This window comes from Lissotriton helveticus, chromosome 3_2 (assembly GCF_964261635.1).
Source record: "Lissotriton helveticus chromosome 3_2, aLisHel1.1, whole genome shotgun sequence".
Classification (NCBI taxonomy): Eukaryota; Metazoa; Chordata; class Amphibia; order Caudata; family Salamandridae; genus Lissotriton; species Lissotriton helveticus.
The window spans coordinates 200354301-200367773 of NC_136062.1; positions in this window are offsets into that span (position 1 = coordinate 200354301).

The following is a 13473-nucleotide window of genomic DNA, read 5'->3' on the forward strand; positions in this document are numbered from 1 at the left end:
CTGACAAACAAGCTTGGACTCGGTGGCGGCGGGGACATTGATGGACCTGTCTCTTTGCAGAGAATCCATATTGCATCAACAGGTAGAAGGGTCATAGCACGCTGGGGGCAGTGTGCTAGGGTCCGGGACACCGAGGTCCTCCCCAGGTGTCTGGACTGTCCCTGTTGTGGGGCACACAGGCTACACCCCATGGAAATATTACATTCGTAGTCAACTGGTGAATCGGAACTTAGCAGGCAGCTCCGGTACAATAATTGGATGTTTTCTCTTGTAAAACATCGGTGTACCCGGGCAATTTGTTGATTTACTGGGCAATAATTGGGGTGTTCTGACGGTAAGCAGTGGGAGACTGTGGGCAAACCATGCATGCCCGGTGACAATTTTGAAATGTGTTTTCTTGTACACATGTGATGTGTCGGGGCATATCTTGCAGCCCATGCACAATAATGGAATGTGTTCTTTTGTACAGCAACTGGTGCGCAAGCAAGGGGCTCTGATCCTGGCGATCGAGTTAGCAAACTAGTTCTCGTATCCGACAAAACAGGCTTGGCCTTGGTAGCGTGGGGGGTATTGATGGCCCCTGTCTCATTGCAGAGAAACCATTTGGTATAGGAGGGGGGGCATGGCTTCTAATGGATGTTTTATGTCTCAAATGCAGGAACAGCACTCGAGAGCCACCCTACTCACATGGGGGGCCACCTGAACTATCAACAGTTAGAAGGGTCATAGCACACTGCAGGCAGTGTGCTAGGGTATGGGATTCTCAGGTTCTCCCCAGGTATCATTACTGTCCCTGTTGTGGGACGCGCAGGTTACACCCCATGGAAGTAATACAGTGGTAGTTAACGAGTGAGTCTGTGCATAATAGGTAACCCCTGTGCAATAATTGGATGTTATATCTTGTAAAAATAACTGATGCGGCTGGGCAATTTGTTGTTTTACTGGACACTGGGCAATAATCGGGGTGTTCTCTCTAAGCAGTGGCAGAGTGTGGGCAAATCATGCATTCCGTGTGACAAAAATGAAATGCGTTTTCTTTTCAACAACTGGTGTATCCGGGCATATCGCACATCCTATGTGCAATAAGGGTATGTGTTAGTTTGTACAGCAACTGGTGCGCAAGTAAGGGGCTCTGATCCTGGCAATGGAGCGAGCAATAGGCTTACCTATCAATGCCGGTTAGGGGCTGTTTTCATGGATGTGTTATTTCTTCCAGAAACGTAAGGGTTTCGTTCTATAATGTTCAAACCACGCCTAGCAGGCTGGTCGGCACGTCCAAGATTGGAGCGTAACTTGTTTTCTAATTTCAGGACAATTGGATCAAGTACACAGGCACCACTCTGAGAAGGACGGTGGGAACGGAAGTAGGAATGGCCAAGGGTGCTCCGGTCTCGGAGCCTGAATGCTGTTCCTGGTTAAGTGTTCTTGAGGGGCAAGGTGACAACCCGGTTCTGACTTCTTGTAGGGGAGAGTAAAAGCAGTGTTAAGAGTAGCGGTTGTGCAATTACCATGCCCCCCCTTACACATCAGCCCCAGTTGTGCTCAAGTACCTTATGCAACTGCTGGCCTCAGCTCATAGGTGACAGGAGGGGTAACCACAAGGGTAGATGGGCAGAGGACTGGTAGGTTTTTCATTAGGGCGGTGCTCAGGAATCTTCTCCAGAAATTATCTGAAGGTCAGTACTTGTGTCACATTATAGGGTTTGCACTCAGCAGGGGAGAGGGCCTGTTCAGGGGCAACGGTATTGTCAAGTCTGGACTTCCGTAAGCGCGGCTAGGGCCCGCCAAGATCATGAGGGACAGTTGCCTTCGGCCCAGGGCATCCTTTTAGCCGTAGGGGGCCTGGTTCGCTTCTTTTGACACACTGCTGTGGGATACAAATGGGTCAGTTCTGTGGGACGTATGCTCTGTTGGGTAGAACTCCTTAGAGTAAGGCGTGTGCAGCATGGACCCGGGGTAGCCAGCGGAGGCTTGCTCCTGGGTTGTACAGTTAATGTGAGGGGACAAGGGGTGCTGTACCATGTGTAAATGATATAGTACAGCAATTTAGTTTGCCAGGTCTGTATGGGACCATCATTAGCAACAGCAGCTGCTTAGATGAATAGCAGTATAGCCTCTTTCAGTTCGCCCAGGGTTGGGGGCGGGCAAGGTCAGCAGCTTGGCAGCCGGAAAGGGAGTAGAGAAAAATCATATCCGGGACGGAGCAATGGGCACTCGGCAGTCAAGCAAACTATGTTTCAACAGAACCCTGATACACTTTCGGGAATAAATTAATGGTTATGGGCTACACATAAGTAGGCCTTTCTGTGTGCAGGGGGTGTGAGTGAGCCATTCCCAGGAGGGTGCGATGGGCCTTGACAGTGCTGAAATGGAGGGGATGGAGCACTAATAGGGACATCTCCAGAGCACAGTTTGCAGTGATAGTTGAGAGGTTCAGGGTAATTACTGATACAGTTCACAGTCCTGTGGAGTGGCAGAACGGATAGGGGATTTTGGTGGCGGGGCAGCACAGCTGTCCAGAGGATAGGTCATGTCCTTGCTTGAGCCTAGGGAGGCCTCTGAATGAACAGGCAGTAGGTAACTAGGTCTATGGCGGTGGGGGGCCCTGGGGGGATGGTGGCCACACGCAGTGCTGTGGTGGAATTACAGGGCAATTCAAAGGCTGTAAGGGTACAGTAAGGGTACCCTCTACAGGAGCACAGTAAGGGTGCGAAAGCCAAAAATCCACAGGGAGGTCCTCACGTTGGACCCTGGAGGAGCAACGGGGCTTTGAGGTTCATGGGATTCACCTGTCCAAAGTAGGAATAGCCCTATTTCTGCTAGAATAAGGCCAAGCATTAACAGCAGCAGGCTGAAAGTGAAGGGTCAGGGGCTGGGAACTCCCGACATGCACTGGAATAGCTTGAAGCGGATAATTCTTTAGAAACTGGGCAAGGGGGACTCACCGCCCGATTTATTGGTAATACACCGAGGAGGTGATGAGTTGGTTTCACCTGGGGCACAGGGGCCTGCTGCACATGAGGAGCACTTTGGGCGAATTGAGCAACTTGCTGGGGACCTGTGAGATATGGTGTCCGAAATTACCCAGAGGCTATCTTGGCGGGGCGCAAGGTGAGGGGAGGCAATGGAGGCCTCGTGCAGGCGGGTGAAAAGCGCAATGCGCAATTTCACAGAGCAAAGAGGATTTGGTTTGGTCAGGCATGGGTTGCTACATGCAAAATGCACATGGTGCTTTGAAGAAGACGGCATACACCTATCCAAAGTGGGGATGGACCTCTTCCTGCTAGAAGTAGCGGAGGCATTGGTAGCGGCAGGTTGTAAGCAAAAGAGCAATATAAGGTGGGGGGGCTATGGGGCGGCGGTGGCCACACCCAGAGCCATGGCGGAGTTACAGGGCGATCCAACACTGGAAGGTACAGAAGGGTACCCTCTACAGGAGCATAGTAAGAGTGCGACAGCTATTTATCCCCAGGGAGATCCTCGGTGGGATCCTGGACGAGTGATGGCGCCCCGTTAGTCCTTCGGGCGGTTGTGGACCTGAGCAACCGGGGGTTACCTGCACTGCTCAGCCCCCCCGTAGTAGTGGGGAGGGGCGTGAGTAAGGGGTGGACTGGAGGTCCGTCGGGGGGAGGGGCTAGCCCTTCCCCCTAAATTGACAACACCCCCGCGGTTAACACCACAGGGGGTTTATGGCATCAGGTTGGCAGGTTGCGAGTGGCGGCCTGACCCTGGATCGCCCGTAAGATAACCCAACATGTTGGCATAATGTTTATGCAAATAAAGCTGCAACAACTTTCTCCAACAAAACATTGTGTGGTGTCTGTTATTATGGGAAATTGTTGTGAGTGGTCGGGGGTATGGGCCGATGTTGTCACTATGGGATAGAAGGGCTATGTATAGTTGCCACAAGGTCCTGTATGAATCATCCTGAACAGACAAGATGAGGGTCAACCTTTCAATGCCTAGAGCATGCCAGTGGTGATGAAGCCTTGCCAGGTGTGTCGGTACAATTTCGGTGCCCCAGAGTGCCAAAATGTTTTGATGGGCTTCCCCCAGTGCCAGACTTATATGTCGCTCCCTGCCTGACATGAGTGGGTATGTAAGGGTGTTAGAGTCCTATTATGGTGTATGACAGAAACCGGGAAATTTGAGTTTGGAGATGGGTGTCAATGTCGTTTAACAGAGAATCCCAAAATGAGATCAGCTTAGGATATTCCCATAAAATGTGGATAAGGGTTCCCTTTGCCCCACAATGTACCAACATTCATGACTATGGGCTAGGCTTCCCCAATGAAGTCTAACGAGAGTCAGATACCAATAAGTGGCTGTCTCTAATCTAGATGTATTGTGTTCTGAGCTTAGCATTCTATGATATTGGCGGTCTCTCCAATTCAGCTTCCCACCGGAGTTGGGAGGGGGATTTGTGCTTAGCCATGTAAGGAAGAAGCATTGTATATAGTTCCGTAATTAAATGTTTGTCTGTATGTTTAGTGAGGAGCCATTTCTCAAACTTCATTAGTGACCTTTGAGCCCCCTTTCAAACCGACAGACACAAAATCCAGGGTCTGATCTGTAGGTAATGGAATTCTTCATCTTCAGGATTGGAAAGGTCCTTCCGCAGGTTATCAAAAGAAATGGGACCTTCCTAATCAAAAAAATACCCAATTGCATGACAGTTAGTCTCCTGCTAGACTCTTAATGCAAACCCCAAGCCCAGAGAAAATTACATATTATCCACAGCCGCGGTCAAGGGAGAGGGGAAAGTGGAAAGGTTCCCTTTAGTAGCCTGAGTGTCCCAGACTCTCAGCAGTGAGCTCGTAACCTTGTATACATATAAATATATATATAGGCTCGGGGCTCTAAGAGCACTGGGAAGGTAAGGAACCTTCCCTAGTGAGGTCGTAATGATTGCCCGGTCCAAGAACAGCCACTGTTTCTCCGAATCCGCCCTGTACCACTCAACCAAGTAGCGTAGCTGGGAAGGCTGATAGTAATGGACCCCCCTCTGCTGGTGGGCGCCTGCTCAATTCCTTCCGCATATCGGGATGTTTACCCGCCCAGATAAAGTGTTGTAGAAGGCTCTGCAGTGAGGCGATCATGCCCGGTGGGAGTGTCAGAGGGAGAGCCTGGAAGAGGAAGAGAATCCTGGGGAGAATTGTCATCTTCAGCGCCGTAATTCGGCCCAGCAGAGATAACGGATAGGGTCCCTAGATCGGTCTGCAACCAATTTAACAGATCTTGATAATTGAGAGTTTATATTTTCTCCATTGTCGGGGCTAACTGCAGGTAATTCTAAGTTAAATAAGCCATTGTGCTCGGTAAGACTGTGACTTATGGAGGTTTATACGAAAATCTGACACCTCTCCAAACTCCCTCATCTCCCTCAGGAAGTGCGACAATGTCTCCCGAGGGTCTTCTAAAGTAACCATGACGTGATCTGCATATTGACTTATAAGCTGTTCCTCCCCTCCGAAGAGTACCCCTTTGATTTGGGGGTGATCCCTCACTCTCTGCACGAATGGCTCCATATGGAGCATGAATAAGTGGGGCGACAGAGGGGAACCCCGCCAGGTGCCCCTTATCAGGAAGAATGAGGAGCTTCGTCCATTCAATCGCACCGTAGCTTATGGCCTCCAGTAGTTGCTCAGTACCCAGGAGCAGAACTGCTCTCCAAAGCTAAAGTGGGCCTGTGTCACTTTTGAATAGGGCCAGTGTACACAGTAGAAAGCAAAATCCTCCAATTGGGGTAGCAAGCACAACAAGGAGAATTATTTTAATTTCTCCTCATTTTTTCTTTGAATATATGCTAAAATGCACAGCATACATTGAAGGAGAACAATGCCTTCACTGATTGTTTTTGTGCAGAAAGGTGTGTCATTTTGCTCAAAATACAAACTCCATACTGACATCCTTCCAGCATGGTGCAAGGGTGCCTGTGTCACCACATGGCTGCAGTTTAAGCAGCAGTGAAGAGGCAAGCACAGACTTGCAACATATTTATGTACATATGTTGCATGCCTGTGCTTCGGAAGTACCACAGCACGCTGCAGCTAAAGAGCTTACAGTGTCATGCCGCAGCACTTCCTTATAGTTCTGAACTTATACATTCACCATACACCACAAATGCATTATTTCAGTCAATTATCCAGTACGCATACATTCAACCAAACTTTCACACACTATCATACAAATATAGCTCTTTTTGTAACCAGAGAAGTTAGTTCTGAAAATAACTTTAAAAAAAATATATATTTTTTGTGTTTTTCTGAACGTTTTTTTATTTTTTTGTATTTTTTTTTTTAAAGTAAAAAGAGAGAACTGGAGCAACAAAAGAATGAACTTCTGGGGGTAAAAAAACAAAAAACCTAGCACCGATGATTTTCTAAAGCATGGCAAACCAAGTCCACATAATGCTCTTCATAGCGTAGCAGCCTATTACACCTAATGCAGTGTATTTTTGCATTGGCCAATTGTGGACGTATGTCCAGATTTTGACTTGATGGAGATGTCCCCGAAGTGCTTGCTACTGCTGGCGCTGGTGGTGGATTTTCTCTAAGTCTTCGGCACTCCTCACATGATAGATTGAGGGGATGTAAACTTTTTAACTGTTTAAGCATGCTTGCGGTCCCGCAAGAATACTATTTTTTCGGATCTTCACGTGAGAGTATGACTTTGCATATTTTACAAGTGACGATGGTTGCGTTCCCTTTTTTTAGTCCTGCAGGAAATGTAAAAAAATTCCATACCATGGAGCTGTATCTCTCAGGACGTGCAGGCTCCGGTAGAAATCTCTCATTGTTGGATTGTCCAGAATCAGATGATTCTTGTTGTCCAGTAACCATTGTTCTTTAATACAAATGAAAATCAGGTCTCAAAACAGCAAAAAATGTGGTTCTTCCTAGTAGAGTTGTTGCTCCAAAGAAGGTCTATGAAGAATGATTGAAATGGGTGGGGTCATTCAATAGTTAGAATAGGAAGTGTTATGAACCAATCAAATCTCTTTTTTTCTAGTCACTTGGGATCCGCGTAGGGTGCGCACACGCAGCTCACACCCAGCACAACTTCGCCCTGCCCCCCCCCCCCCAGCAACAGGGATATTCTACATCAGAGGGTGCTTCTGTGAGCTGTTTAAACTGTGTTTACTAGGGCCTGTGCACTTCGGTTTTTGGCCAGCAGAGGGAGTAACGTTTTATTCAAACAGTATTGTTAGATTTCAAGTTTGTGAGGCCTTTACCTGCAGTAGTCCAAAGTGTGGATTGAGCCTGTTTGGAAAAGCAGCTTACAACTCCCTGGCCAGCAAACCTTGTCTGAGGTGTCTGGTACATTAGATGGTCTGCTAGTGGTTGGTACATGTGTACACTGATTGGTGGTTGTATCTGTTGTTTCTATTAGATTAGGGGTAATGTCCTCATTGGTTGGGTATTTGAGGGTTCGTATTGGTTTCTGGATCTGGCTCCACTTTTGTTACGGATAGAGTCACTTTGTTACAGGAAATGTATTAATTTGTAGGAAGGCGTGTTCTGTATGTGTGCCTGGAACAAATTTAACGTTTAATTGGCTAAGGTGTTCCAACAACAAGCTTAATGTTTATTGGGTGCGAACTATTGAAAGTAGAAGGGTTTTCTGCAATTCACTTCGGCTCCAGAGAGTAGCAAGGACATCTAATTGGCTTACATGTTGTAAGGAGGACTTTCCTGAGATTTATGTTGGTGGGTTGCTAACTATTGAAAGTAGAAGTGTTGTCAGCTCTTCACTTCTGCTCTGCGGAGTAGGAGGGACATCTGATTTGCTGATGTGCTCCAAGGAGGACTTTCCCAAGCTTAATGTTGATTGGATGTAAACTGTTGAAAGTAGAAGTGTTGTCAGCGATTGCTTCCCTCTTTGCGGAGTATTAGGGACATTTCATTGGGTAACGTGTTCGAAGCGGGACCTTACGAAGCTTGATGTTCATTGCCTTCCTCCTCTGCGGAACAACATGGACATTTTATTGGCTAAAGTGTTCCGAGCACAAGTTTGCTCTTTATTGGGTGGGAACGGTTCATTGTTGTCAGTGATTTGTGATGCACTTCCAATGGAGTATGGGAAAAGAAAGTAGTAGAGGGGAGGTTAGGAACAATATTAACTCTGTACAGTGGTCACAAGGTGGTGGACAGGGATTACAAAGGTAAAAATAGTTTTTATATGTTTTAAGGGCCATTTATATAATTGCTGTGTGGTGTACAATTCACGGCGGAAAAATGACAGTTACTGTTTTTTTTTAATCAAGTTTGCGGGTGAGATACTTCCTAGGAGCACTATTTACTAATAATGTGGTGTTTACTTTTCTGATGGAAAGGTGTAGTTGCGCAGCAAAAATTTCAGTCTAGGTTTGAACAGTTTTTATCTAGCAAATACAAATAAACTTTCTTCAGAAACTGACGCTGTATATAAAAATGGAATTTCATAAAATATCAGTTCAGCCATACCCTCCTTTTTTCTGCTATAGTTTGTAAAAGGGTTGCCCCATATTCTTGATAATGTAAGAGTGCATCAGTTACTTTTAGATAATGAAGAATAGAAGTGCTACAACAAACACTCCTGCACTACATTATCTGAGGTCAGGAGAACAAGTAAAAAAATGTTAAATACAAGTGTTTTCATATTACATAAAAATTATGTCATCAGTGATGTCACTGACCATGTCATGAATGATGCAATATGTGACATCATCAGCAGTGGATTGCGGGCGCGCAATTTATACTTAGTACAACTAACTATAATGGAGGAATTTCAATGGTTTTGTATGAGTGAAATGTCCAGCTATCTATAACACCCCTGAAACCTATGGTTGTTTCAGTGAATTTCTAAGGTTAACCCCTTCCACGCTAATGACAAAGCCAGCTCGTCATGGGCGTTACCTGCGCTGCGCGCATGACGAGCTGGCTTTGTCATGTAAAGTGTGATTTATGAACATCCAGCGCACAGCGGGAAAACCCGCTAGCGCTGTAGTGGTTAAAGGCTAATTCCTAACTATAACATGTCTGAAACCTATGTTTTTTCAGTGAATCTATCTATATATATGTAGATACATTTATCTAATAAAGAGTTAGGTAAGAGCACTCTCAGGATACAGCACAAGAAGTCACAGTGTTGCAGGAAACTGTTTATTCACACATCACGTTTCGACTGCCCAGCAGCCTTGGTCACCACTAGGGTGTCCTAAAAAATGCATGATAGAAATAAAGAAAGGACACAAAGAGGATCTAAAGTGTTGGCCATATGGAATGGTATTCATGCAAATCAGAGAGAATAAAGTACATGCTATGGAAAGTGTATATCTTCATAATGAAGAAAAATAACAATACTAGAAAATCCGGTCAGTAAGCCAAGAGGTAAAACAAATTGCATAATACAGGTTGGCACCCAATTGGCGAAGACGAACTATCATGGGCAAAGTGTCATACATAAGTACATTACCAATGATAGCCCTGGCCAGAAAAAGGAATCCACAGGGAGCCAGAAGGCATTTAGGCGTAGTGCCAAAATCACACAAAATCACGCTGTGTTCACAAATGGTCTCACACATAGTGTGGGTCAGTCTAGGTTTGATGGTGAAGTGCCGGATTTCAAAAATAAATACTCAAACTGAGTACACCATGTGTACTGGATAAGTGTCCTTTCTCATACTGACTATAATTGCACAATGTACTGCGATCCACAAATATAAAAGTAATCAAGCACGAAATCTTATCTGTGATGGTATCCCAGAAGTGAAGGTGAAGGAAAGGGTAGGGAAACCCGTGCTCATGAGTTTCAAGTGATAGGTCCCTTCCTTTCCTCCTGCACAGACGAAAACATAGACAAAGAAAAACAGGTTAGCATCAAAGGTGCAAAAAGAAAAAAAACACTTAATGTATGTCTTTACATACAAAATGTACAGGTTTTCATTCTTGTTGCAGATGAAGGAAGATTCAAAATTGGTGGCAAAATATATCATTCCTCTTTTCAGGTGCACTGCAAGTTCCTCATCCTGGTTCAGCCCACCCAGAATTTTAGTCTGAAAGTCAACTATGTAAGACTCTTTTTTCCTAAGCGTCAGGACGCTGTCCCCACCTCTGTGATTGTTGGTTATCTGCTCAATGGCACAGTATGTGAGTTGGGATAAGTCTGAAAAGTGTTTTTCTTGGAAGTGCTGAGCTACTGGATATTTAAGAGCCCTGTTGTTGATGGCCCTCATGTGTTCTAAGTTTCTTATTTTGGCCATCAGAGTTTGCTGCCTATGTACCACAATATACATGGGCACTCAATGATATAAATTACAAAGTAGGTACTGCATGTGAGAAATTTGGAGATTACTCTCTTGGAAGGACCCTGTATCATTTCTTTGCACATCAGGCTGTTCTTGCAACCCTTACAGTGACTACAGCGAAAGAAACCTTGAAGGTTGTGCTTGTTGCCACCAGTGACCGTAGTGATGTTACTCTAGACTAGCATATCCCAGAGGCTGCGTCCTTTTCTATAGGTAATACGTAGTCTGTCCTCTATGCTGTTATCTATGAAGGTGTCACTTTTAAGAATGTGCCAGTTCTTCACTAGAATCCGCTTGACATCGCCATCATATGTCAGGATGATCCTTGTGCCATCCTCTGTGTGTTCGTTCTCGGTGTTGATCTTGTCAGTGAGCATCCCCTGTCTACTGATGCCGTCCGCTCTATCACTGGCCCTCTTGAGAACCCAGTTAGGGTAAGCTCTTTCCCTGCATCTGTTCAACATCATCACACACTCATGTTGATAGGCTGTCTCAGTGTTACAGTTCTGCTTGGCTCTTAGTAACTCCCTATAGGGGATGATCCACTTTAGGGTCTCAGAATGGCTACTCAGTGCATGCAGTAAGCTATTGCCCGCAGTGATTTTGCGGAAGAGCTCAGTGTGAATAGTTTTCTGGCGGATATCAATCTTAATGTCCAAGTATTCCACTGTGGTGCTTTTGATCTTACTAGTGAGTTGTATGTTGCGATTATTGTCATTAACATAACATAACATGTGTATTTGTAAAGCGCAAGCTCACCCGGAGGTATCTTGGAGCTGAATAACAGATGTTTCTTGTTACCCAACTCAATGTTACTCATTTTATCGCCCTCAGATGGATGAAAGACTGAGTGGACCCACCGGGATTTGAACCTGTGACCATGAGGTCGAACACAGGCCCCTGCAGTGGAAGCATTAGTCCACTGAGCCACCAGTTTCCTAATGAAGTCAGTGGCTAGATCTAGTGCCCCTCTAGATGATAAGGAGGTCATCTATGTACCTGAGCCATACTACAACCTGTCCAAAGTCCTGTGCAAGCTCAGTTCTCTGGTATAGTTCTTTATCCCAAAGGCAAATGAACAGGTTGGCAAAACTAGGAGCGAAGCACAAGTCCATGGTGGTCCCAGTGGTCTGTCTACACCATTGAAGCGGAAGATGTTATTCCTGAGACAAAGTGCTATAATTTCCAAGATCATGAGTGTATGTTCCGGCGTGGCTTAGCGCCCGGTGTCGACGGCAGCTCCGATGTGAGCGCTCCGTGCCGACCAGGGTATTCACCCTCTTCTACCTTTCGCTGACACCCTTTAGGAGAAGAATATTTTACCGGAACGTGAGAGGAATGTTGTGGCACTAAACCGAGGCCTTTCTCAGTGATTTTCACCGATTTTCTGACGCGACATAAAGCGGCCGCGGCTTCCTGACGGCCGCGACCGCCATCTTGTCTTTGATTCACGCGTTCAGCGCGCTGCCCGTTCCTGACTCTGCTGGCCTCCTGCAATGTCCCGGATCTCCGGAATTGCTCATGGTGAGCTACTTTTTCTCTGTCTAAGCTGCTGCTGCCATTAGCCTACCTGCTCCAGCTTTTGCGAGTGCTACTCGCAAATATCACGATTTCGGCGGCCATTTCACTCTTATATAGCAGTTTCCTCACATGAGTCGCGTGTGGAAATAATTTACGTCTGCTCTCTGCCAAAGTTAATTTACCTCTCCTCCATTTTTTTCATTTCTGGATTTTCTCCATGCCTACAGTTCTCCATGCTACTTGCACATTTTCTTGGTTGCGCATTCACCTCAGGCTGCCCTTAATTATTATGATGTTGTGACTCTCCTACTGGGTGCCTCCTCTCTACAGCGTGCCAACTTGTTGCTTCTCATTTTGATGGACATCCTACGCTTCGCTTTCATGCACGAAGGCTTCATGACTTAAGTGTCTGGATATTGCTTTGCGACCCTATGTGACTTTTTGGCGCTCTTAGGTGGCTCTGAGGTGGTTTTCTTTGGACTTTTTGCTCCTCTGTGCTTTTGTTAATTGTGCCGCTCTCTCGCCCATGTATTGACTCTCGCAGACACGGAGTATTCCAGGTGCTAGTTTTCCTTTTGTTTTCTCTCTGGAGGCGGTTTTCATCTTATGGAGAGAGGTGCAACTGGTCGTGTTTCTAAAACTCCACGACGTATCTTTATCAAAAATTCTAAAGTCTTCTCTGCATTGGCACATCTGGAAGCCTCTCAGGCACTTGCTGTCCAAATGTCGCAATCCATCGCGGAACGTCCTGTTCAATCCTCAGGGAAGGCTACAACAAAACACCTCAAAAAGGATCCTCCATCTCCGACAGGCTCTCCCTCAGTTGTGTCTATGGAGCTGCTGTTGGAGGAGATACGTGCTCTTCGACCTTTCATGGAGGAAACTAACTCCAAGTTGCAGGTCTTAACTGACAATTGGTCACTGATGGATGTGAGAGTGATGACGGTGGAACGCACTATATCTTCTCTCCAGGAATCATCCTCCAAGGTGACGCACATGCAGTCGCAGATCTCTTCTCTCCAGAAGCAGGTCGAAGAGCTTGAGAACCGTAAGCGACGCAACAACCTCCGAATTTACGGCCTGGCGGAAAACTGTGAGGGGAACGACCCCATTGCTTTCTTCAAATCTTTCCTGCCTAAGCTCCTACATTTACCCGAAGGTACCATGCTTAACATCCAGCGAGCACACAGGCTTGGTCGCATCTCTTCACCTTCTTCTGCCTCCTCAAGACCAAGATGTGTCATCATGTATTTCCTGGAATATACTGATCTTTTTAAAGTCCTCTCGGCAGCCCGTGCTTCTCCTCGCCTCACGTGGTCAGGATCCACCCTCTTCTTCGCGCAAGATTATGCCAGAGCTACAGCCAGCCGCCGTAAAGCTTTCTTTGATATGCGACCGGAGCTTCGTTCCATTGGCGCCAGATACGGCCTTTTTCATCCTTGTCTCTTCAGAGTCACTCATAACAACAAAACGACGACCTATGATGATCCAGTTCGCCTCCGGAGCTTCCTAAATTCTTGTCAAACATCTGATATGGACCTCTCCAGCTCATCATCGGCTTTCCCTCCATGATTCTCATGATTTGTTGCTGTTCATTAATTCGTCTGCACACTTGGTGCTGACTTTATCTTTGTTCGTGCTTGTCATGCTGATTTACCCTCTTC